The sequence below is a fragment of the Ascaphus truei genome, chromosome 8 (assembly GCF_040206685.1).
Source record: "Ascaphus truei isolate aAscTru1 chromosome 8, aAscTru1.hap1, whole genome shotgun sequence".
In the NCBI taxonomy this organism is placed as follows: domain Eukaryota; kingdom Metazoa; phylum Chordata; class Amphibia; order Anura; family Ascaphidae; genus Ascaphus; species Ascaphus truei.
In genome coordinates this window covers 47,662,944-47,687,364 of record NC_134490.1, presented here as the reverse complement: position 1 = coordinate 47,687,364, position 24,421 = coordinate 47,662,944, and the positions used below count along the sequence as shown (strand labels likewise).

At 46.4% G+C, this 24,421-nt stretch overlaps 1 protein-coding gene across 6 annotated transcripts in view; it reads right to left on the bottom strand.

The window, feature by feature from the left end:
* ADD3 (adducin 3) overlaps positions 1–24,421 on the bottom strand; it is an 83,466-nt gene that overhangs the window by 45,848 nt on the left and 13,197 nt on the right. For 4 of the 6 annotated variants that reach the window (XM_075611827.1, XM_075611829.1, XM_075611830.1 and 1 more), the window contains exon 2: positions 17,279–17,325. The exons of the other annotated variants lie outside the window; for them this stretch is intronic. The gene's annotated coding sequence lies outside the window, so the exon portion shown is untranslated. The remainder of the gene's footprint in view (positions 1–17,278; positions 17,326–24,421) is intronic. 6 annotated transcript variants of the gene reach the window in all.

Sequence of the window (24,421 nt, the reverse complement as noted above, 5' to 3'; positions counted from 1 at the left end):
AGGATGAGTTGGGGCCTATCTGGGGCCTAGGGGATCTCTGGCCTAGTGCAGAGGGTCATAACCCCCTGCACCTGTACAACCTCCCCTAGCTGCCAGCAAGCCCCCAGAGCGCCAATTATCTCAACCGCCTCACAGAAGAATCCTGTAACCTCATTGGCCAGCCCTGGCCACCTGACCCTCAGCCCTGTGGCCTTCTGTGGGCTGTAGTCCCAGCGGAACGCTCTTACATTGGCGCTGCGTGCGCTAACCCAAATGGCCGCCTCTGTTCCCTGCCCATGCTCGAGTTGTGTAATGGCCGCCGCACCAGGGGAAGATACTGCGCATGTGTGCACAAATGCAAGATGGCGACGCCCTGATCCTATACTCCTGTCGGAGCTCCAGCGATGCGCTCACCACTCCGGCAACCCCCCACAACAACCCCCCTTCTCCAGAGGTGCAGCGGAGATAAGGGGCCAGTCGGGAACCCAGGCCACAACTATATGGCCTGAAACAGCTGCATTTTAACTAAATAACATGGAGTCACCCTCATTGGCCAGAATTTAAATTATGGGATGTGCAGAACACCTCGAATTTGAATACAAGATGCAATCCTTAAAGGGAAAGCAAAGTGTTTTGCTTCGATCTGATTGTACTCTTCCTATTCCAATACTACAAACCAGTTAAGGCTTTCGTGGGTCTATGCAGCCCTTGGACCCCCACTGAAATGTACATTTCACCCCCCCCCCTTTACAATGGGTGTCCCATTCATAACTGTGCATTCTAAATCAGATGGGGTGGGCGGAGGCGGGCGATGGGGCCGAGCGCCCTAGTGGAGGCGAGCGATAGGGCCGGGCGCAGGCAGGCGATGAGGCCGAGAGGAGGCAGAGTTTGATGTTTTCAAGGTAACACAGAAAAGTAGGTCACGGACAGTTTTCTGCAAGTAATTCCACCCGCAACTGCCCGGATGTTTGCATGCGCTCGACTTGTCCCGAGGGAGTCTCGGGCACTAGATTTGTACGGTGGAGTGTCGAGAGCAGGGACTGTTTGTAACATGCCAGCAATGTATGCAGCGCTCACACAGTGCTGCAGACAAAATAAACAGATCTCTCTCCCCTCAGCATTGTGAGCAAGACGAGAGATACTGTGCAGGGCAGAAAAGATGGATCTCCGCCAGCAGCCAACCTTAGATCTCGTGTCCAGTGCTGACATTACACTGAATTACTGGTTTAGGCAGGGTGAGAAATTCCCTCTGGAATCCATAAGGCGTATTACATTCAGCCAAGAGAGGAGATTTACTAGGCTGGTCGCCAACATGGTGGGCACGATACCCTGTATTCTCTCAGAGGGAGCGAATGCTGGGTTTATTGTACCGGGTAGAATTACTTGCAAATTGATTAGGTCTGAGGCACGTTCTATAGTGCCGGGCGCGCGGATTTTTAGTTGGCTGACGTCAGTCAGCCTTTCTATAGAAGCGCAGCCCACGCACACGGCAGGGAGAGGGGAGCCGACAGACAGCGGCGAAGATGAGGAAATTCATCTTTTTGCGCCGCTGCCTGCGCTCGTATGTATGTATGTATGTAAAAAAAAATATTTATTAAAGTTTTTTTTCTTTAAAAAAATCTTATCTAGGACTTACTTTCACTCACACAACCCATGCACACACATATACTCAAACATACATACATACATATACATAACCTGCAGCTCCCGGCACTATATACAGGAAAAGCATGCAGCACGTGCACGAGCGTCCGCATAGGAATGCACGGCAGCACGCTGTATATAACAGCCCTTACTCAACGAACAGCCAAAATATGAGTTACAATGTTTTCAAGTTCTCTATGAATTATAAAAAATAAAAAAACCACGATCAAATCCTTAATACCCATTATTTTCCACTACAAATGTGTGATTATGAATATGGTCAGAGAGAATAATTACAATACTACAGACATGTTACTTTGCTACGCTCTGCTGCCTGGCATTCTGTTCTTCCTCCAAGTTCGGTATGCACAACGGGAATTGATCAAGATCACCATTGATTTTGAAATGTAATGAATTATTATTAATGTCTTGTTGAGATTTGGGAAGGAAGATCTCAGACTCCTATTGAGGGAACACCTCTTAAAAGGGAAGAAAAAGGTTATGTCTCATTTAATAATCACAAAATCTCACGGACTGGCAAGTGTGTCTGCTCATGTAACATTGTCACCATAATTAACATTTCATATAGTTATATTAAAGCTGCAGTTAGAGCTGCCTTAAAAAAAAAAAAAAGCCATTATAAAATGTTCATCAATACAACCTACACACTGACAAGTGATTAGCAAAGTTGCCGGTCGATCCGTTCTCCTGTGATCGATCGGCGAAGATTCGGCTCAGGGGTTCTTTACAACAGGGGGGCGCAAACTTTTTTCCCTGCGCCCCCTGCCGGCTGTCCCCTCATTCCCGCGCCCCCCCCCAACCCCAACTTACCCGCGCTCCGGCGTAATGACGTCACGTTGCCATAGCAACGTGACGTCACATGACCATAGCAACGTGACGTCACATGACCATAGCAACGTGACGTCACATGACCTCGCAGCGTCATTTTGCCGCCGCGTTGCCATGGCGACGCAGGGAGGAAGCCGCCGAAGCCACGGTAAGTAAGGTTTACAGAGGTTACACTTAATTTAAGTGCCTTCGGGAAGCGCGCGGGGCCTCTGTAAACCCCGCGCCCCCCCGTCGGCAGTGTCGCGCCCCCCCTGGGGGTTGCGCCCCACAGTTTGCGCACCGCTGCTTTACAACACTGTTAGGGCTGCAGAAGATTACCCAAGATGTAAAGTTCTGTGGGGAAGATTATGTGACCAGGCAGGCACTGGATACAATTGGTGCACTGCTAGAGAGAGGGAAAAGGGGGTGTGCCAGAGCCTGTTTCAGAAGAGGAAGGGGATGTGACTTTGTAAATGGTTGCTATAGAAACAAAAATGCATGTTACATTATAATATACATTCCCAGCTAGCTCAAACTCCCACACCCACCACGTGATGAATATATATTTATGTCAACCAGAGAGCTACTGAGCGTGGCAATTGTATATAACAAGAGACAGGCGGTGCCCAATGCTACATCCCATTGACAAAACATATGGTGAAAACTATAAAGTAAAATACTTCAATAATAATATATTTAAAACGTCTTCAAATTTTTTTTTATTTTATTTTTAACGCTACAAGTTGCATACAGTAGTAGATGAGGTTGAAAAAAGACGTATGTCCAGCAAGTTCAACCTATGCTAAATTTAGACAACAGATACTTTATCCTATATCTATACTTACTTATTGATCAAGAGGAAGGCAAACAAAAAACCCCAGTGACATATAATCCAATGATATCTCATAAGGGGAAAAATAAATTCCTTCCTGACTCCAAGAATTGGCAATCGGACTATTCCCTGGATCAACATACTTCTCATGTATACTTATTTGGTATATCCATGTATACCTTTCCTTTCCAAAAAGATGTCCAACCTTTTTTTGAACAAATCTATTGTATCTGCCATCACAGTCTCCATGGGTAATGAATTCCACATTTTAACCCCTTACGGTAAAGAACCCTTTCCTTTGTTGCTGGGGAAATTTCCTTTCCTCCAACCTTAAGGGATGCCTCTGAGTCCTTTGAACTGCCCTTGGGATGAATAGTTCATTTGAAAGCTCCTTGTAGTGTCCCTGAATATATTTGTATATAATTATCATATCCCATCTTAGACGCCTCTTTTCTAATGTAAATAAATCTAATTTAGCTAGCCTCTCCTCATAAGTTAGATTGTCCATCCCCTTTATTAATTTGGTGGCTCTTCTCTGCACTCTCTTTAGTTCCAGAATGTCTTTTCTAAGGAGTGCTGCCCAAAATTGTACTCCATATTCAAGGTGTGGTTTTACTAATGTTTTGTAAAGGGGCATAATTATGTTTACTTCCCTTCCATCCATTGCCCGTTTTATGCAAGATAATATCTTGTTTGTCTTTGCAGTTACTGCATGACATTGGGCACTATTGCCAAGCCTGCTGTCTACAAGCACTCCTAAATCCTTCTCCATCAAGGATTTCCCCCAATTTATCCCCATTTAATTTTCTCATAGTACAGAACTGATTAATTTCTTTTTTTTTTTAAACACATTAAGGATATTGCTTGAACTGCAGCTTTAAGGACACAAAACAATAATAAATATCACAGGATGCACAATTAGGCCTAGAACATAAGGATTTGTATTGCGCCTCATAACTATAGTGAGAGAATCTGTGACAAATCACATTTTAAAGGCAGAGGTTCTTCCCAGCTGGTCTCATCTAAAAGGTATTATCTGAACTTTGCAGTATGCTGCAAGATCCTGAAAACACCTGTAGCCCTTGAGATAGGTAGACATATATAATGCAGAGTCTTTCAACAGGGGTTCCCCAGGCATCCCAGTAATTTGAACCAAACTACAGAAGAATTTATAATGCATCTCAGATACGCCATTCTAGAGGTTTGGGGTTCCCCAACCAAAAAAGGTTGTAAACCACTGGTGAACAATACAATGTGAACAATACAGAATTAATCTGCTCCATCCTATCCATGGTGCTATAAGGACTAAGAGACTGCCCCCCATCTGCCTGGCAACATGACAGGGGATATGGGATTGGATAAGAAAACCAGATAGAATGTTGAAAGAAGCGGTCAGTTTGAGAGACACAGAGGGAGTCCAACTGCCACTCAGCGAGACAGGAATAGGGAGCGACAGTCAGGAATGCACAGAGCCAGCTAGTGACAGTCTGACAGCCTGAGATAGAGACAGCCAAGGCCATCTTATGCACAAGTGAGGCTAAGGCCCCGCTGCACGCACCGGCACGCCCGAGGAGGGAGCGGAGGCAGCCAGTAAGAAGGGGCTGGTGAGGTGCGCGCGGCCGGCTGCACTTAGGAGCCAGCCTGAGGAAGGTGAGGGAAGAAGTCAGCACACAAGCTGCAAAGCAGTTCCTAGCTGAGCTGTTAAAGCGCAACTGGATAACAGACAGCCGGGAGACCGTTCCCGGGGATACAAGCATCGCACAAATATTTTGCCCATAACAGTACACAGACTGTTGACAGTGAGGGGTTAAACACAAACACACACAAACAATTATGTTTTAAAGGACACATTAGGGAAAAAATTAAAAAATTAAATAGTACAAACATCAAAGATGAAATGTCACGCCAAAGCGGTTTCTCTTTAACATAGGAAATCAAAGCACTCTTAAAAACATTAAACACAATATTTTAAAGGTGCGTTTGACTGTTTTTTATTTTTAAGATGAGTATAAGCAGGGGGTCTCTGGAGCTGAACCCAATTAATTTTAGCTTCGCGGGTCCCCTGCACCCAAAGATACTTACCCCTGTAGCAGCCCTGGCTGGTCACGCAATGTGGCAGCTCAAATCTCCCGCAGCATGGGAACCGAAAGGCAATCATGACGCCCAACGTCGTGGCTTCCTATTGGCCAGCATGCTGTAGGACATTTAACAACCAGGAAGTAACTGGCATTAGCTACTCTGGTATGCACCTCGGAAAGCAGGGAGTCCCCTGGAGCGGAGATCAATGGGGTTCAGTTCCTGAAACCACCTACTTCATACCTATATTAGACATTAAACAAAAATCAGGAAAGGCTCCTTTTCTGTGCAGATCCCAGCCCTTTGAAATAACAGAACAAGCTTTACAGGAAGAGTCCATCGCCATTTTTGTAGTCCTGAAAAAACAACAAATGCAGATCCCTACGGAGTGCAGACAGCGGGCTTAACAAAGGCGTAGTCCGATCTAGTACAGCTTTCAAGCGCTGCATGTTTACTTAAAGAGGGGTCCCTCACATGAAATGTTAGAGCTTTGGCTAAGTGTTTGTGTAAATCAAAGCAACAGATGAGCAGAAATCTCCAGCTGGGACCCACCAAGCTCCAAATGACGTCAGGGCAGGCGGGCTGCCAAAATACTTCCCAAAAACAGTGCTCCCCCCCGGCCAGCTCCACAAAAAGGCAGAACTCAGGATCTCTGCAGGGACATCCACACTGACTACACCCGCAGTGGACAACTCCAGTCCTCCAGGGTCACCAACAGGTCAGGCTGTTTGACAGAGCCATCAGTGTTGAAGCAGAGATATCCTGAAAACCTGACCTGTTGGTGGCCCTTGAGGACTGGAGTTGTCCACCCCTGGTTTAACCCCTCACTGCTTTGCACTGCGTTGCAGACCCCTCCCGCAGCTAATGGGGACCAAACCGCACAACTAAAGCACTTTAAAAAAAAAAAAGACAAATATTGTTATTTTCCCTGGGCAATCATTAAAAATCAGAAAATAAGCATTATTTAAAAAAACAAAAAAAAAACCCAACACATTCAAAGTTGCAGAGAGCCTCAAAATTTGCAAGACATTATCTTCAAAGAGTTGCAGCACTAAAAGAAGTACATTTAGAAAGCATAGAATGGTTTTGAGGTGGTCACGTGAACAAGAGACGTTAAATTATGAGTACAATTAGTACTGCACTTTCACGGAACTAGCCTGTGGTTAGGTAGATCTCAGTATGAGATCCAGTGACAGCACCAAAAATATAGGAAGATCGTCAGCACTTCAGAAGAGAAGCTTTGTGTATATGCGATTATTTGGAAAACAATGGCAAATCCAAATTCAACACATTGACCTCAGCGGTTCCTAGTCTTTATAACTTTGTGCAGCCCCTGCTAGATTACCCCTAATTACCACATTTTATTGCCTACTCATCAGACTATTGCTAACAAAACTGTCAGCGGATCCCAGGCAGTGTAGTGTCCTGAGCTCGTGGGGGGAACACGCTTAATAAGGCCCCAATCTGCCCCTCGGTGTGTGCAGGAGCATGGGGTGTATAGCCGTCACTCACTGCGGGAGCTTCCAAAGTCACACCCCACAATGCATTGCCACTGTGTATGCAAAGCATTGTGGAGAGCAACTTGACACTCGTGCTGAAAGCAATACCCCCCCCCCCAACGCTGTGGTGCAGTTTGGGGCCTAAGTGCACAGTCCCCACATGGACTCAGGAACCCCATATACTGCCTAGGATCCCCCTGCTGGGAAACTCTGGCCTGTCTACAGAAGCGCATCTGATATTTTTCTAAAGCAAGGCCCAAGGTAATCGGCAGCTGGTACATGCTCCCCCACACCAGTTCCTCCCTCTGATCATCCCACAACACGCCCATGATCCCAGCATCACATCCGCACAGTACAAGCCCTCTCACTGGACACAAGCCAAGGCCCCTTCTTTGAGGATATTTCTGAAAACAGCTCTGGGTTACAGCGCACACATGTTACCAGTTAATACAATAGATGAGGAAGCAGATAATGACCATGTGCCTGTTTAACTACTTCCCGGCGGTAATGGGCATCGGGAAGCAGATTCGGACGGCTGCACCCACAGGTATGGACTCCCCAGAATTGAAGCAGTTACGGCAGTTTATTCGCTCTGATGACGGCAAGACACATTAGCCCACTTAAGCTGCGCTTATAGTGCCGGCGACGTCGCCCGAAAACAAATGTATTGCCGCCGTCGCGTGCGCTTATAGTAAGCGCGGAGCGACACGAAATTTGGAAGCCGGTCAAATTTGATTTTTCAGAGGCAGTCGCCACATGTGACAGCCTCTGAACCAATGAATGACCTGGTCACCCACGCCATCACCGCAAAGCGAATTACAACTTTCGCTAGCGGCGACGGGTGACGTCGCAGTCGTGCGCACTATAAGCGCGGCCTAAGGAATAAGCCTGTAACAGACCAGTAAACACAGCTTGGCATACAGAACTTGGACTATTCGTTGCACTGACTTTTGGTTTTAAACTCTAGGTAAGTTTGGAAAGTTTAAAGCAGCAGCCCGAGTGGATCGCTATATATTAGGGGCATTTTATGTTCAGAGATCATTCTGCCTTTACCAAAGCAGCTTTATTAAAATCTGAAGCTTGTTCAGGAGATGTAAGCGCTTGATATAGTTTCCTGGAGGTTACAATGCTCTCCCCCAGAGCCTATAGCAGTATTAAAGTTACTATAATGACCTCATGCCATGCTCAGGAGGCGAGATACTAATATACGAGATAACCGCATACAGGCATCTGGGGGAGGGTGGGGGGGGGGGGGGCGTCGGTGTAACCAGGGAGTCCCCGGAGCTGAAACATTTATTTTCCCTGGGAAAGTGCCGCCGGTTACTTCCTGCTTGTTGGAAACCAGGACAGATGAGATTGCAGCTTCCCTAACAGCCCAGGTAACGCGGGAGATTCGAACGCCATTTTATTTCCCTTGGAGGGGGTGCTACTGGCGGCCTTGCCATGCAACGATCTGGGAAAACAAGGGAGCCCTGGAGCTGAAATGCTCCAGAGACCCCCCTGCTTCCTATCTAGATAAAAACAAAACCCTGCAGACATTTTAAGTAGTAAAAAACGCATTCGACGATCTAATTGGTAAACTGAAAAAGAGATTATACGAGGAAGCAGGTGATCTGACAGGTGAAAGAAAAAACAAAGTAATATGTTTATGCAAGCAGTATGTATGGGTGTATGTATGTATGGGTGTATGTATGTATGGGTGTATGTATGTATGGGTGTATGTATGTATGTATGTATGTATGTATGCATAAACTATGTGATCCGTGTTGCTTCGTATCTGACTAGTTTGTTGCAACATTGTGCTCGTCCAGGGGTTATTTCTGCCCGTCACTGAAAGGGTTAAGAGACATGACTTGCAAACAATGGGATACCCCACCCTCTCACTCTGCATTGAAGGAGTGTGCTGTGTTGGGGAATTCAACAAAAAGACCTTGTTTGCCAATTACATTGTAGCTGCGGTTTAGTTTTCTGCTGATACAAAGCTACAAGTTATCAGCACTGCCCCAGCAGCCAGAAAACAGCCCAGTATGTCGTCCACCCAATGCTGTCCCAGAGCTCGCGACGCACGCGATGGGTGCCTGGCAGCGCTTGTTCCCGGCAGCAGCGCAACCTGGTGGACCCCAGGAAGCGTGCGACAGGGAGGCGTGGCGGGGGCACGGTCACGACGTCCCACGGCTGGTTCGCCCTCACTGGCTGAACCGCCGCCGTGACGTCGCCACTAGCAAAGACAAAAAAAAGCCTTGTCTTTGCTAAATGTGGTCGCGCATCGCGCCGGGGCGCACACTGCTACTGGGGTCGGCCCCATAGAGGGCCGTATCTTGTGTGCACCACACACACCGTCGCCGTGACCACTGGGGACACACCCTAAAAAAAAGCACCAAGAATCTCCTTCCAACTCCGTGCAGAGAAAGCAGTCAAGAGGTAAAATCATATATTCCATTTATTCTGGCTGGTTAACAGTGGAATCCACTCTCTCCGGCTAAGGCCCCAGTACCTCCGCTGCACGCGCGCCCGCGAGACCGGCGGCGTGTGCAGCCGATTCCCCGGTCTGCAGGCAGCTGCAGACCAAAAGACCGGGGGAGGGGGGGTGGGGCGTGGCGAGGGAGTGACGGGGGCGCGGCCATGATGTCACCCGGCAGGTTCGCCCTCATTGGCTGAACCGTAGCGAGTCCTGCTCTCAATTCTATTGAGAGCAGGAGCAACTCGCGCCACAGCGCTGCGGCCCCCCCTCGCAGCGGGCCCGGCGCCATTGAGGGGAGGGCTCTCGTCCCTGCAGCGTCCGCCACAGCGGGCGCTGCAGTAGCCAGCGTGGTCCAGCCCTAATCAGAGCATGTGGAGGGCTGGTAACCGTTAAACACTTTGACAACACTGTGTAAATCCAATTGATGAGGTTTCATTACCCCAGCATAACTGTATTCATACGTCTAATGCTTTTAATACATGGGGGGGGGGGGGGGGGGGGGGGAATTTGGAACTTTGAGCACTATAAATTTGCTCAAAAACAATCAAAATAGAAAAATCAATAAGAACCAAAATATAGAAATGTATTAGTACCGATATGTTTCAACATTTTTGTGCTCAATTTTTCTACTTTGATTATTTTTGGGCAAATTATTGTACTCTAAGACAGCGGTGTGCGGGGGGCGGGAGATTTGTCTGGGGGGGAGGGCGCGAGCCGTTGCAGAGGCCCCACGCACTTCCCCCAGGCATTCAATTTAATGCCAGGGCATTGCAACAAGGAAACTTACCTTGTTTCAGACGCATCTCCATGGCAACGTGGCGTCAATTGACGCCGCAGGGTCATGTGACATCGCGGGTCACGCGACCCCGGAGCATCATTTCACGCATGTGGAAGGTAGGAGAGGGGGCGCTAGACCGGGGGAGGCCTGGCAGGGGGGTGCAGCTTAAAAAGTTTGCGCTCCCCTGCTCTAAGATACAACATATTTTCCATATATTCATTTCATGTAACTACAACACACATCACTGCGAAATGCTCAAAGAACTAGGTCGGCCATCACTATAGTCTTGCCTTCAAATACTTTCTGAACAAGCTCCTCACCCCTACCACAACACAGCACTCATCAACTGAGATCTGACTCCAAAAGACTGCTCACAGAAACCCGGAAGCGTGTGTCCTTCCCGTGAACACGCGAGTCTGGAGAGGCAACAAGCCTCTACAAGCAGCCCCCTAGCTTCCTTGGTCTCGTGCCCTTCTCCTGTAACGTGGCTTTAAATGCCTCTCAGCCCAGGAATCCATCAGGGAACGTGATATGAAAACTTATCTCCTAGCAGAAGCCTCCGCCTCCCCCAGCAGAGTTTTGGGAAGAAGATGGGGGAAGGGAGATCGGAGAGGGAAAACCCAGAGACTCACTTCATCTGCTGCCAGAGGGTGTGGCAATGCTATGCAATGAGTTGCAGCCCCCGCTGGCAGTGAAGGGGTTAAAGATACAACTAGCCATATATTGGACTGTAAAAAAGGTGAAAGCGCTCGCGATACAGCTTCTCAATAACCTGCAACATCTCCTTCCGAATTTCAGTTTCCTTTCAAATGAATGCCTGCAAACGGTGAGAAGCAGAGTAACATATTTCAGAAGATAGAAGGCATTTTCGTTAGCACCTTAGAGAGAATGGAGCAAAATGCAGCAGAAATGCCACTGATTACGGATTTATTTATTTTGCTGGGCAATTGCAGCTTGAACGAAAAGAAAAATTCTAACAATCTGCAGTGTAATGAAGTACTCGATCACATAACACACGGTTTTATTAGTGTGATGCAAGGCTGCAGAATCAAAGTCTGAAAACCAGACCCCAAAAATAAAAATAAAACTAGATCCACTTAGATTGTAAGCTCTTCAGGCAAGTACTCCCAATGTGTACTAATGCTTGAAGTGCTTATTCTCCTTATGTATTGCATCTCATTATTCCCTTCTGTCTATTACTGCTGTGAAGTGTGGTGTACATGGATGGCGCTATATAAAAGATATACATACACTATGGCGAGATAAGAGACTGAACGCAGAAAAGAATGGTGCAGTGAAGCCAAATAAATATGGCTGCTAAGAAAAGCCTCAGATGTACGAGGTCCTGAGAAACCCATTTACATTGCTCTGTAACTGAACACCGCTGGAGACGGACAGGGACTTCCAACATCTGACAAGGAGGCGAAGGGAGATCTAAAGGCAACTTCTTAGTGGGACTTATTTATAGGGTTGTCTAAGTGGGACAAGGGCTTAAGCGTTCCACTGATGCCAAGTATGGGTGGCAGAATTGTACATACTTCCAAAAACAGAACAAGTCACTCATTCTGTAATTTGACTATCCAAAGAAAACACGAGAGAGAATTAAAAAAAACCATACAACAAACGGGAGACTAGAATTCAATAAAATGCTTGAAATGTATATTTAAACCTGGAGCATCACCGACTGCGCCTTTAGTTGCTCCGAAGGCTCCACTTGCTGTTAAGGCTGAAAGCAGGGGTTTCCAATTATGTTAATTCAGGACATCCAAAAGCATTTTTTTTTTGCCTCTGGACCCCGGTTCTGCATTCAGGTCACACAGAAAAAATGTCCAAGATTTGGTAGGTGGGAACCTTAAAAAAAATCCAATTAAAAATAATAAATATTCCCACAGTAATCCCCGTTTTCTGCATCTCCATGTCCTCCCCTTTCTTTGTCAGCTCTGTCACTTCACCTGAGCCTCCCAAGGCATCCCCCATCTCTCGCTGGGAAACCTTGTGTTAGAGTGACGGTTAACACTCCATGATAACTATGAAGGTTAATGGCCTTCCTCCCTACACCCACCCAGAACAGGAATATTGTATTATCCTCTTCAGAGAGGAACAATCGTTTTGAGAACGGAAAGGAAAAGGGGTGCACTTGACACCCAAAGCTGCCCTCTAGTTTCTCTTGACCACTTTCAGATAACAGCCAGTTCTAGGATCCCTGGTGGGATCTGGAAGGAAAATCGCGTCTGATTTCACCAATTTGTGTTATTTGATGAAACTTCTGAGGGGTTTTCAGGGAGGGAAAAAAATGCATTTCTCAACTAGGAATCCTGTATATTGTACGATACAGGCAGAGAGGTGATGGGCGAGAGGGAAAGGGATTCCTAATCAATGAGACGATAAAATGGGATTCTGGGAACAATCCGGAAACCGGTTATAACATGTATTAAAGAAACACAATGTCAGTACTACATAAAGTGCAATACAGAATAAAACACACCCAAAATATCAGCCACCGTAACAAATCGCATTATTAAATCACATTCAGAACAGTGGCCACAATAAAGGTTTCTACAACCAGACCTACATACAGGCATACCCCGCATTAACATACGCAATGGGACCGGAGCATGTATGTAAAGCGAAAATGTACTTAAAGTGAAGCACTACCTTTTTTCCACTTATCGATGCATGTACTGTACTGCAATCGTCATATACGTGCATAACTGATGTAAATAACACATGTGTAACAGGCTCTATAGTCTCCCCGCTTGCGCACAGCTTCAGTACAGGTAGGGAGCCGGTATTGCTGTTCAGGACGTGCTGACAGACGCATGCGCGAGCTGCTGTTTGCCTATTGGGCGATATGTCCTTACTCGCGAGTGTACTTAAAGTGAGTGTCCTTAAACCGGGGTATGCCTGTACTTGTGCCCTGCCTCTGTGAATTGGTTTAGCTACAGGTTTACCCTGTGTGAATCATGTCCGTTGTTCCTATTATGCTAATGAAGGTGGGAAAGCTTCTGAACAATGAAGAAAAAAATTTACACTACAAAAAGCCCTGTTTTTACATCTTCCACATTACACACAAGCAGGACGTGATTTACACAGCAGCAAATGAGTTGGAAGTGAATGTTTGCTGGCACAGGCTCACTTGGGAAGCGGTACTCTCTCAGAAACACACACCAGCCCCCCCTCCTCAAAAAAAAAAATGGAGTGTCACTCATGTTTGCAGCCCCCGCACTACAATACTGAAAGCCGGCTTCAACAGCTTGGCACACGTCCGTGACATGGGGGTCGCATGTTCAGTGTCAGAACGGCAAATCCGATACTGCAGGTGGGAGGAAGAATCGGTTACTCTAATATGCATCAATACACCTCCTTGAATTAGCTTCCACAGTGTCCGCGTGCAGAATATAACATGGCAAACACACAACAATCAACAGCTTCTAACTCAACAGGAAACAGTCAGCGAGCGGTTAAAAATACACGTCCTCTGCCACCCCACCCAGAGACCACAAACCACGAGCCTCTCCAGGATACGCCACCAGCTACGCACAGGGTGAGGAATAGCAAAGATTTACATAAGAAGATCTGCGCGGCCAATCACTGCGAGCCCGGTGCACAATCCTTCCGGCAGGAGCACGATTTCCTTCTCTCGCGGTTTATTATTGAAACAATTTTTCAAGAGGGCACAAGGAAATAACTGAATATAGAAGTGTGTGTACACACACTTCTATATGTATAAAGGATTTCAACAATCTTGGCATACGAGCTACCAATAATGTGTTCCAAACTTTGATATTACGTTACACTGCGCTAAAAAGGGGCCTCCTATTTGAGGATTTTGTCATTCCAGAGAAGAATACTACTGGAGTCACAGCATTGTGAGCTGATAGTATATTCTTGTATTTCTTTTTTACACTTGCTAGCCATGAATATGAAATGGAGATTGCTTGGGTTCTGTGCAATGTGTATTTTTAGAGATCTCTTGATCCTCTCTGTATCCTCTGCATCTTGGCTACACTGTTCGTATAATTATGCTTTACTAGCTGAGAGACCCGGCATTGCCCGTGAGTTAAATTTCCCGCTAGGAAAAGGTGGGGGGAGGGACAGTGGACAGGAGATGGGGAGGGGGGAGGAACAGTGGACAGGAGGAGGGGAGGGACGGGGACAGTGGACAGGAGGGGGGGGGACAGTGAACAGGAGGGGGGGGGGAAAGTGAACAGGAGGGGGGGGGGAAAGTGAACAGGAGGGGGGGGAAAAAGTGGACAGGAGGGGGGGGAAAAGTGGACAGGAGGGGGGGGGGACAGTGGACAGGAGGGGGGGGGGGGGACAGTGGACAGGAGGGGGGTGGGTTTCTTAAAATTTACGGGTTCCTCCTCTCCACTCCCCCTGTATGTTTCTCAGCTCCCCCCTCTCTCTCCGCTCCTGCCCCCCCGCACCCCCATGCGTAGCTCCGGTCCCACACACACACACACACAGTGACACACACACACACAGTGACACACACACAGTGACGCACACACACACACGTACGTCACCTCTCCTTCCGGCCGCCGCCATCTTAGTTACTCCGCGAGGGAGGAAGGGGGTCCTTCCGGCCGCCGCCATCTTAGGCGCCGCGTGGCAGCTGCAGGCTGCCTGGCCACTGCCTGTCCCCGCGCCGGGGAGGGAGGTGAGTGGAGCGAGAGGGAGGTGAGTGGAGCGGGAGGGAGGTGAGTGGAGCGGGAGGGAGTGGAGCGGGAGGGAGGTGGAGGGAGGTGAGTGGAGCGGGAGGGAGGTGAGTGGAGCGGGAGGGAGGTGAGTGGAGCGGGAGGGAGGTGAGTGGAGCGGGAGGGAGGTGAGTGGAGCGGGAGGGAGGTGAGTGGAGCGGGAGGGAGGTGAGTGGAGCGGGAGGGAGGTGAGTGGAGCGGGAGGGAGGTGAGTGGAGCGGGAGGGAGGTGAGTGGAGCGGGAGGGAGGTGAGTGGAGCGGGAGGGAGGTGAGTGGAGCGGGAGGGAGGTGAGTGGAGCGGGAGGGAGGTGAGTGGAGCGGGAGGGAGGTGGAGCGGGAGGGAGGTGGGTGGAGCGGGAGGGAGGTGAGTGGAGCGAGAGGGAGGTGAGTGGAGCGGGAGGGAGGTGAGTGGAGCGGGAGGGAGGTGAGTGGAGCGGGTGTGAGGTGAGTGGAGCAGGTGTGAGGTGAGTGGAGCAGGTGTGAGGTGAGTGGAGCGGGTGTGAGGTGAGTGGAGCAGGAGAGGGAGGTGAGTGGAGCGGGAGGGAGTGGAGCGGGAGGGAGGCGAGTGGAGCGGAGAGTGGAGCGGAGGCGGGGAGGTGAGTGGAGCACCGGGGAGGGGGGGAGGTGAGTGTGATGGGGGGGGAGATGACAGAGAGAGAGAGAGGTTTGTGTGTGTGTGTGTGTGTGACCTTTGGCCCGTCACTCCGCCTCAGGCCAATGAGAGGTGTGCGGGGGCGGGCGGCCCAAGGGACCAATGAGATTTCCCCTAGGGACACAGGACATCCAGACAGGCATACAGTGCTTTCACTAATATAGTATAATAAGATAGTTACATCCTAATCACTGGGGCGGAGTAAGCGAGAAGGTCAATAAACCCGCAGTGATAAAATCATCAGATTTAAATATAAATGACAAAAGACAAAATATGTAATTTTTCTTTCTTTAAGTTAAACCCCTAGTTCAGCCATTTAAACCCATCGATGCCATTAGCTCAGGCTGGTCTTAAGTGGGGAAGCATCTTCAAGATAGAGTTTTCTTTTAAAATACAAACATGTGCGTTTTTAACATTTTCATGGAAACCTGCGGATTGTGACTGTTACAGTGAATAAAAATAAAATACAAACTCGACCAAATGTGCGTTCCCTGAGCAGCCAGTGAACGATACCCGTCTCTATGGGAAGGCCGTTGAATGCCACTAAAGTTATATGCAGCTCACGCGCGCGAGCTGAGCCATGGAGGAAGTTACACGGCATTTGTCTGTGCCAACTGTTTTACAAGTTCCCGTAAGCAAAGCCTCCAGGATGTGTAAACAGTGTGTGTGTGTGTGTGTGTTTGTGTGTGTGTCACATAACAGACACGTGACATTCCTACAGGACAAAACTAGCACAGACCTAACAGTGCAAGCCAAGCAGAGGTCAAAAGCAACATTCCCAATTATCGTATTCCTCGTCTCCCAACGCACCCTGACCTCACAGACAGGTACTTACGGTGCAGTCCCTTGTAATACCAAAATAAATGATTGGCAGTGGCATTTTTAAAGGTGCTCTTAGGATCAAAAGTGAACCATTGGCAGAGACATGTTTACCAATATAATACTGGTGAATGACGCCTCCTAGCTCTCAGTGCCCCATCATGATGCCATCACTTTATAGGGTCTTACACTGCAGGAGTCCCATGACGTACATAGAGGAGGTGTGGCCAACTCCAGTCCTCAAGGACCACCAACAGGTCAGGTTTTCCAGAAAATCCCTGCTTCAGCACAGGTGGATCAATCAGTGGCTCAGTCGAAGACTGCACCACCTGTGTTGAAGGGATATCCTGAAAACCTGACCTGTTGGTGGCTCTTTAAGTCTGGAGTTGGCCGCCCCTGACAGAGGCTACATCATGGGCTGCTTGTTTTCTCCGGGAGATCTGAGAGCGCGGAACACAATCTAGCTGGCAGAGGAACGGAGGAGGAGGAGGAGGACAAGTAGGGACCGCGATTTGCGGGACGGACTGGGGCACTCTGAAGTTTTTTTTGAATAATAGTTTAAGCTTAATGTTTCCATGGTTACATACTTTGGATAGAGGTTGTAAAAAAAATAAAATAAAAAATAAGGGTCCAATCTCTTGTCGATAAATCACCGTTTGTCAACTCTCATATCTACATGCTCAGCTTTTCCTCTTTGTAAAGTAATTCTGATGCATCGTCTGATCATACCATGAGCTACATTAGGTAGCGGGTAAGCTGCATTCAACAGACCCAAAGAAAAGGCCAAAATATTCCAGGGTTTTTACAAACGAAGAATTAAAATGGTTACTTTAAAGATACTTGTATCTTTCTAAGGGCGATTGTTCTCTCTATGTTGGCCCGCCTTAATAATGAAAGCGGCTGTGCTAGAAACGCATCAGAATGAAGTCAAACATCTGTTCATAAAGATGAATAAAAAGTGTAATGCAGCAGGTAATACTGGCCCCTCCGGGATTATTTAAGACTACACTTACCTGGAACTAATCGCCAGCAATATTCTTTAACTCGGGGTGTCGCTCACCTGCAAGGAAGAGAAAATAAGAGGGAGGATGGGTTAAGTGATTGGAAGATTGTGCCCGAAAACATGAAAGCAATGAGTACTTCCGAAACAATGATATGGAGACAGATTCAGTGACATGTCCAGTAAATCTACAACACTGGTGGGGGGGGAGGGGGGGGTCGGAGGTTATAAAAACAAGATCATTAAAAACAAATTGGCTTAACAAATAAAACATAGAAACCCAAACACCCCAACATTTCTTACAAGAGGAAACGAGAAAAAGGTAATAACCCAGAATGTTACAGTAGTTCGGGAGGAACAAAGCAGCCTCTTCTCGAAGCAAGAATAAAATGGAATCTTTCCAGCCATAGCGCACAGGTGGGTGTCTGTACCGCGCAGAACTTCCTCCAGCGAAGGGCCTTCATGCGTTTTTAGAGTTTGGTTTTAAATGATGTCAATTATTCTGACGTGACCCAATAAATTTTGACAAATTTATTACAGGCTTAGGAAACAATAAGCTTAAACCTCGGAAGATCCCAGTTAATTTCCCCACCTCGTTAAAAGTGACTTATACGTAGCTTTGCAGATAAGCTACAAATAACTTGAACAATGGCGCTCAGCGGGGGCCGAGAACGTGCAGGTGATTCCCATGCCGGCCCAATAAAAAGACCGCATAACCGGAGTAACTGCATTCACAATACAGGGGGGGGTAATCTTTCCATGAGAGACATTTAACCCCTGCAGTCCTGAACGGCTGAGGAAAATAGCGCAGAACAACGAATTGCTACCCCAGCATCGCAGGGATTAGAAAAATGAAGACTTCGCTCCTTAGAAAATAATACAATGGAAGAAATAAGAGAAAGTAATAGCATGACAAAGGCAGCGGTGGGTAAATATCCCTGTAGGAAACAAAGGTTTGTGAAGAAGCTGAAGCCACAAAAACATGCATTTTAAAAGTGGATTAACTGCAGCTTTAAAAGAACAAAGATTGGCCTCTGTGCAAACTTTTACTTCTTCACTTCTCTTATTTTACCTTCAATTTCCCCATTTCCTGGCGGACCTCCCGAACGAACGCTTGTTCTGTGGTGTTTACCCAGATATCACGACTTCCCCATTCTTCAAAACACAGGTTGGGCTCGGCCATTAAAATTAAGCATTTTTACTTTTCCCTTAGTATCAGGTTTCGTACCAGGCTGAGGTCAGAGCTATAGTTTTGACCATAACCGTGACTTTACTTCCAACGCATTCCTGACAGTTAGGGAGAGGAGGGTAAGAAAAAGGGAGACAACTTTCCACCGTACAAGGACTAGAGAAAAAAAAGATGGGGACCCCAGAGAGTATCTGCTTGTCTTTCACAGACCCCCAAACCTATTGCATTCACCCACCACTATAGTCACATGCCATACAGCAGTTAAACTGCAGACAAGGATTCTGGGTAATATCATGCAAATGAGCACAAACTGTGAAACACTTATCTTACAATCTATTGTTACACATCTCCCCTTGAGTTGCTGCATTACAGCTTGCAAAGCCAAGGGCAGGACAAAAAAACTTGATAAAAAGCAGGTCCATGGATTCTGTACTTCATTCCCAGCGCAGGCAGAACGCCATCTCCCCAAGCAACCAACTACAACGTCCCAGGGTGCCCAAAGGGTTAAATAAATAGCGGTGTATTGCTCTACTGAGCAGCATGCTCATTTACGTGTGCATGTGCAATTCAACATGTCTCACTGTAAGTTTGTTGTGAACACGCAGGGTGTGCTTGCAGTGCCTTGTATAACAACTCACTGCTAATAACGATGGCGATTAAACAAGACGGCGGAACACGCCCCACATCCTTCAGCGCTCCGAATGGGGTCGTGTACACTTCAAAAGCAGCTGTAACCTTCAGAAACACATTTACAGCCGCGTTCAGATTACCGTGCAGCCGGGTTCCCCAGAGCATAACCCATATTTATTTTCCAAATCCATTTTCTCGTCCCAAAAGCACACTCTAAAGGCTCTCTGCGAGGGTTTTATCAATTAGAAGTGAGAGCAAATGTGAAGACTCAAAGCTGCACATTATTTGCAGACAGGGCCGCGCTCTTGGGGGTAGAAGATTGCCGCTAGTAGTATTGAGGTCATATTCAGAAGTGTAAGTGGGGAACACATACTAGTATTGCAACGGCTAGTACAGGACTTCCAAGCAGCACTATAGGTTAGCCATGAAATGTCATTCGCGTCCTCTTTACAACATGCGAAAATATGAGACCCTATCTTGCCAGACGCCTGCAGCACATTAACGATATCTACACTGGAAGAAGGCAGGCTCACAACCCTAAACATTTCAAAAGCTGCAATCTCACAGTCAGGGGAATTTCCTAGGGGCCTCTGAATGGGAAAGGGTTTGTCAATCCTGTGTTCTCTTTATCTGCATCACCACCCCATCCTTATCTGAGCCATTAAAGATAAGGGGAGGGAGACTGACTGGACAAGAGGTCGCTGATCACATAGAAGGCAGCAGCCAGAGGACAACAACCCCCTTCCCAAGTCTCACTTTAAACAATAAATGTAAAAACACTTACGAGTGACAGATTTTGGTAAGGAAGGCATCCCAGATGAGAGCCCTTTAAAAAAAATCTTACCAGAATGGATTCACTTTGGTCCTAGGAGAGCTTGCCCCATTAAGTGCTCCTCTAGTTCTAAAACGCGGGTTCATCACATCCCACGGACAAACTGAAGACTGTCTTTTCCGCTCCGATCGCAGCTGCTTAGAATTAGCTTTAGATCACAAAATATTGCATGATGTTCACTAGATACCATCAGGGCACTTGCGTGGTTCGTTAAAAAATAAAAAGTTTGAAATTTTTAAGTTATGTTACCAATTTAATTGTGTATACACCAGTTCCAGTTTTCATAAACAAGTTCCAGGTTTCAGACGTAATGCAAGATAACAAGGAAACAGCTAGATTACAGTTGCTGTACAAACGCCACAGAGTTTGGCATGGACGCCATCTCTTGGTGCATGGAAACGGACACCTCCTCCGTTTTTGGGTTAAGGACCACCATGACAGATCCGAGGCTAGCCGGAGGGGCCGTGGCAGTCTGGTCCCGTGGGTGTTCCGCCACTCAAGGGATTTGTAACGAGTATACCTCACTTCTAAAGAAACTTTGCATTAACATCACTCTTCTTTCAAGCACTCCCTGTTGTGATTATAAAATGGTCCCTGTGGCAGTCATAAATTACATTACCCACGCATAACCGTGGCAGCACAGAGGTAAACCACGACGTCGTTTATTGGTCTGATTTAAGCATTCTTTGGCACTGTAAGGACTCGGTTATTGTCTTGCACAAAAACTCTCGGCGTCAAAAGCAGAACAATAATGTGGGACCTATTAAAGTGTTTCAAATACAAGATCTTGGATATAGTAGTGGACGTCTCACATTACATTATCTCCCAGAGACTGTAGGAATTCACGCACTATTTCTGCCCGATTCAATTGGGTTTCCCGTTCCAAGAATGCAGCATGCAGGACACCACTTCAATCCCAGATTCAGGGGGGAGGGAATGGGGAGGAAAGCAAGCAGAGACGTCCCTACTTCCGCTAGAATTATTGGAAGAGTTGGAGAGAAAAATGCAAAAATCCTGCAAATCTGCTTTGGTGGAACACTCGGTACCATATAACGAATACACAGTGCGTTCATTCTCGAAGCTCTGAATTCTTTACCATCACATTACTGCAGAGTTGGAAGTGATCATAAAATGGTTTGTGGGGAAAATTGTCTCCATATTTATATATACATAATAACACACATTCCTGCTCCATTAATCCAATAATGTGGCCCCTTTATGACTCAGAACTAATTTCCAATGTACCAAAAAGGAGATTTAGGCTTTGTATGAAGGTGCCTCCCAGTTAATACCAAATGAAATAAAGTACATTTCAAAATACCAGTTAATCACTGCCCGAGGGAAGACTATCACTGTCAGAAAACGAAAGAGCACAAGTAGCAGCGGAGGTAAACCCTAGAATAATGGGACCCAACATGCACAAATGTATTTTGTGTTAAATAAATGTATTGCTGGGACTGCACATTGTATCCAAAAGGGCACAGAGGGTTCAGGAAGCGGTCCTGAGAAAGGGTAAATCACTTCTTTCTTTTCAGCTCATCAGAAGCACAAATAATGGGAAGTGAGGTGCTTACTAGCGGGAAACACATCCTTCCAACAAAGTGACCATTTTATCCCCGCCAGCTGGCTTCTTACAGGGCAACTGTAATCTATGTCAGACTCTAGTCCTCACCAGAACTTGGAAGAGTAAGAGACTCGAAGAGGACAAAGTCTCACGCCATAAATTACACCTTTGTACGGCACTCTGGTAGGAAGTGTATAGCGGTTTCTCCTATTTACCGGATACTTCTTTTGACTCATGCTTTACATTATTGGGGGGTTTCCAGGATGCAGCCAGCACGGATCTAGCCATTTTTTTTTATCAGCGATATGCATTTTGCGCCAACGCATTTCCTTACTTCTAAGTACGATTAGTTTGCATGGCGTGACGCCATGAGAGAGACTAGCAGCTGCATATTTGTACATGGAAGACTGTGCGTATTACCGCGCTCCTCCCTTTAGGAGTGTGCTGCTGGTAAAAGGTATGGCCTTACATATATGGAAAACAAAAGAACAGATCCTGCGCTCCTACCAATTTGGGCTAAAATATACTCGTGACATGTTTACATTTAGATCCTAAGTCTGTGTAGCAAAGGAGTCATTTGGTTGCATCTTTTTATCAAAACATGATACAAGCCGCCAACCTAGTCATGGTAATCTCCGTTTAGCAGGTACCTACACAGAGGACAGAGGGTAGAGGGAGAGAGATATAGATGTATATATATATATATAATTTCTTATTGTCCTATGGACTAAACTTTGTGAGATATGTAAAGTGCCCTGAAGGGGTTAAATAAATGAAGCATATGCTTCTGTGAGTTAGTGCAATTAAAAGCTGGCCAAAGCCAGTAACAAAGTTTCCTTATTATAAAGGTGAACTGTGGGTGCACAAATATCCGATTGAGAAATATTAAAACTTACACACATCTCTTCTGGCAGCCTTAGGCCGCGCTTATAGTACCGGCGACGTCGCCCGAAAACAAACGCATTGCCGCCGTGTGCGCTTATAGTAAGCGTGACGGCAACAATGCGATGGAGCGATGTCGCCGTCGCGAAAACTGGTAGCCAGCAAAATTTGATTTTTCAAGGGCTGTCGCCACATGTGACGGCCCTTGAACCAATCAAATGGCCGGAAACCCGCGCCGCCGCCCAGCGAAATATAACTTTTGCCGGTGGCGACGGTTGACGTCATCCGTCGTGTCGCCGTCACTATAGGCGCGGCCGTAGACACTCACCTGCTCTTCAGCGATGTGCAGACGGACAATGAGGTGTATTAAATTGCACTAAATCACACGCTTCCTTTATTTAATCCCTTCAGGGCATTGTGACAAACTATAATAGGACAACTTTGGACTGTATCCCTTATCCTATATAGATCCTGCTGGAAAGCGCTATATTTCAAATATACTCCCCTACCCATCCAGATAGCCACCTCCCCAACAGAGTTTTTAGATTTCACATCCACCACTGTAAATAGTCCTTTTCACATGGTTATTGACGTGATTATTATGTCATTAAATTATATATACAAATCTTATGACTTGAGGGAATATATATATATATATATATATATATATATATATATATATATATATATAACACACACACGTTACTAGGGGTCCTTCTGGTTGATCCTTTCTTTGGACCAATTTCATGTACATGTATCCCTGTTCCCGATATGCACCCCAATGATTATTGACAAGATTTAAAGTGAGGCTGAGCGGTTTGGTTTTTTGTTGGACAACCCAGGAACTGTATTGCTCCTGGTAGTAACTTCTATCCCCCCTCAACACACACACCGAGGAGTCAAAGCATGCAAGATTTAAATGTTTAAAAAAAATTTAAATTCCGCATTAATTAACCTAGCTCTTATCACCAAGACATCTATCCTAGGTATGCATTGCCCTGATATCTGCCTCAAGGACTGACATTGGGGTTTCAGGGATAAAATGCACCCCAACATTTGAACCTGCTGAAAATACTGCTTCCCCCGCTGTGAATTATTTCTTCCAAGAGAATGTTCTACTGTAGTTACTGATAAGACTATTGTCTACTGGCAACTTCTCGTTTTAACTTGCTTGAAGGGTATGTTCTCAGCTGCAGTCTCTGGTTTTAGTACAGTCGTATTTTTAATTCCAGTAAACATGCAATCATGAACCTCTTCAGCCTACATCTGCGTTGCCCCAAAGGGTGCCAGCCATTCGCTGCTGTTACAATCCGACACACACCAGCCTTCTCATCCCTGTTTCTATTTACCCTTCCGTATAGATTGTAAGCTCCTTGGGGCAGGGCGCTTCCTACCTACTGTAACCATGTATGTTAATGTCTGTTATTTTATGGTCTTTTGCCCCTTTAACCGTATTGTACAGCGCTAAAGTATGTTAGTACTTTTTTTTTTTTTTTTTTTTAAATCATCATAACCCAATTTATTCTGGATTGTCCATTTAAGCTATTCAATGTCAGAAGGGCCAGCCCCGCATTGAACAAGGGGTTAATCATTTCATGGTCAAACCTTGTCTTAAAAGCTGCAGTTCCAGTTTTTCGCTGTTAAATATTGGACTTTACTTGTTTCTTTCAATCTGATTTTTCTGTTTGAGAAATATTGACCAATTAAACTTTTTTGTAGTTTATCGCTGTTGTGATTTTTTTTAATGATTTTCAGCACTTAAAGCTGCAGTTCAGTCAATATCCTGCATGTGTGTTTTTTTTAATAAATCAGTTCTGTAGTAAGAAAAAATACTTTTAGCATTTTCTGTTTTTAAAAAAACAACTTTGAAAGACCAATTTTCTTGTATTCTATTTTAACAGCCATTTGCTAAGGCACTGCCCCTTCATGTCCTGTCACAAGCTCTGGCACACCCCTTTGTCAGCCCTGCCCTCCCTCTAGCACTTGTCAGTGCAGGAATGCTCATGAATATTCATGAGCTTCCACTGCCAGTCAAGCAGATTATAAACAAATGCCAGCT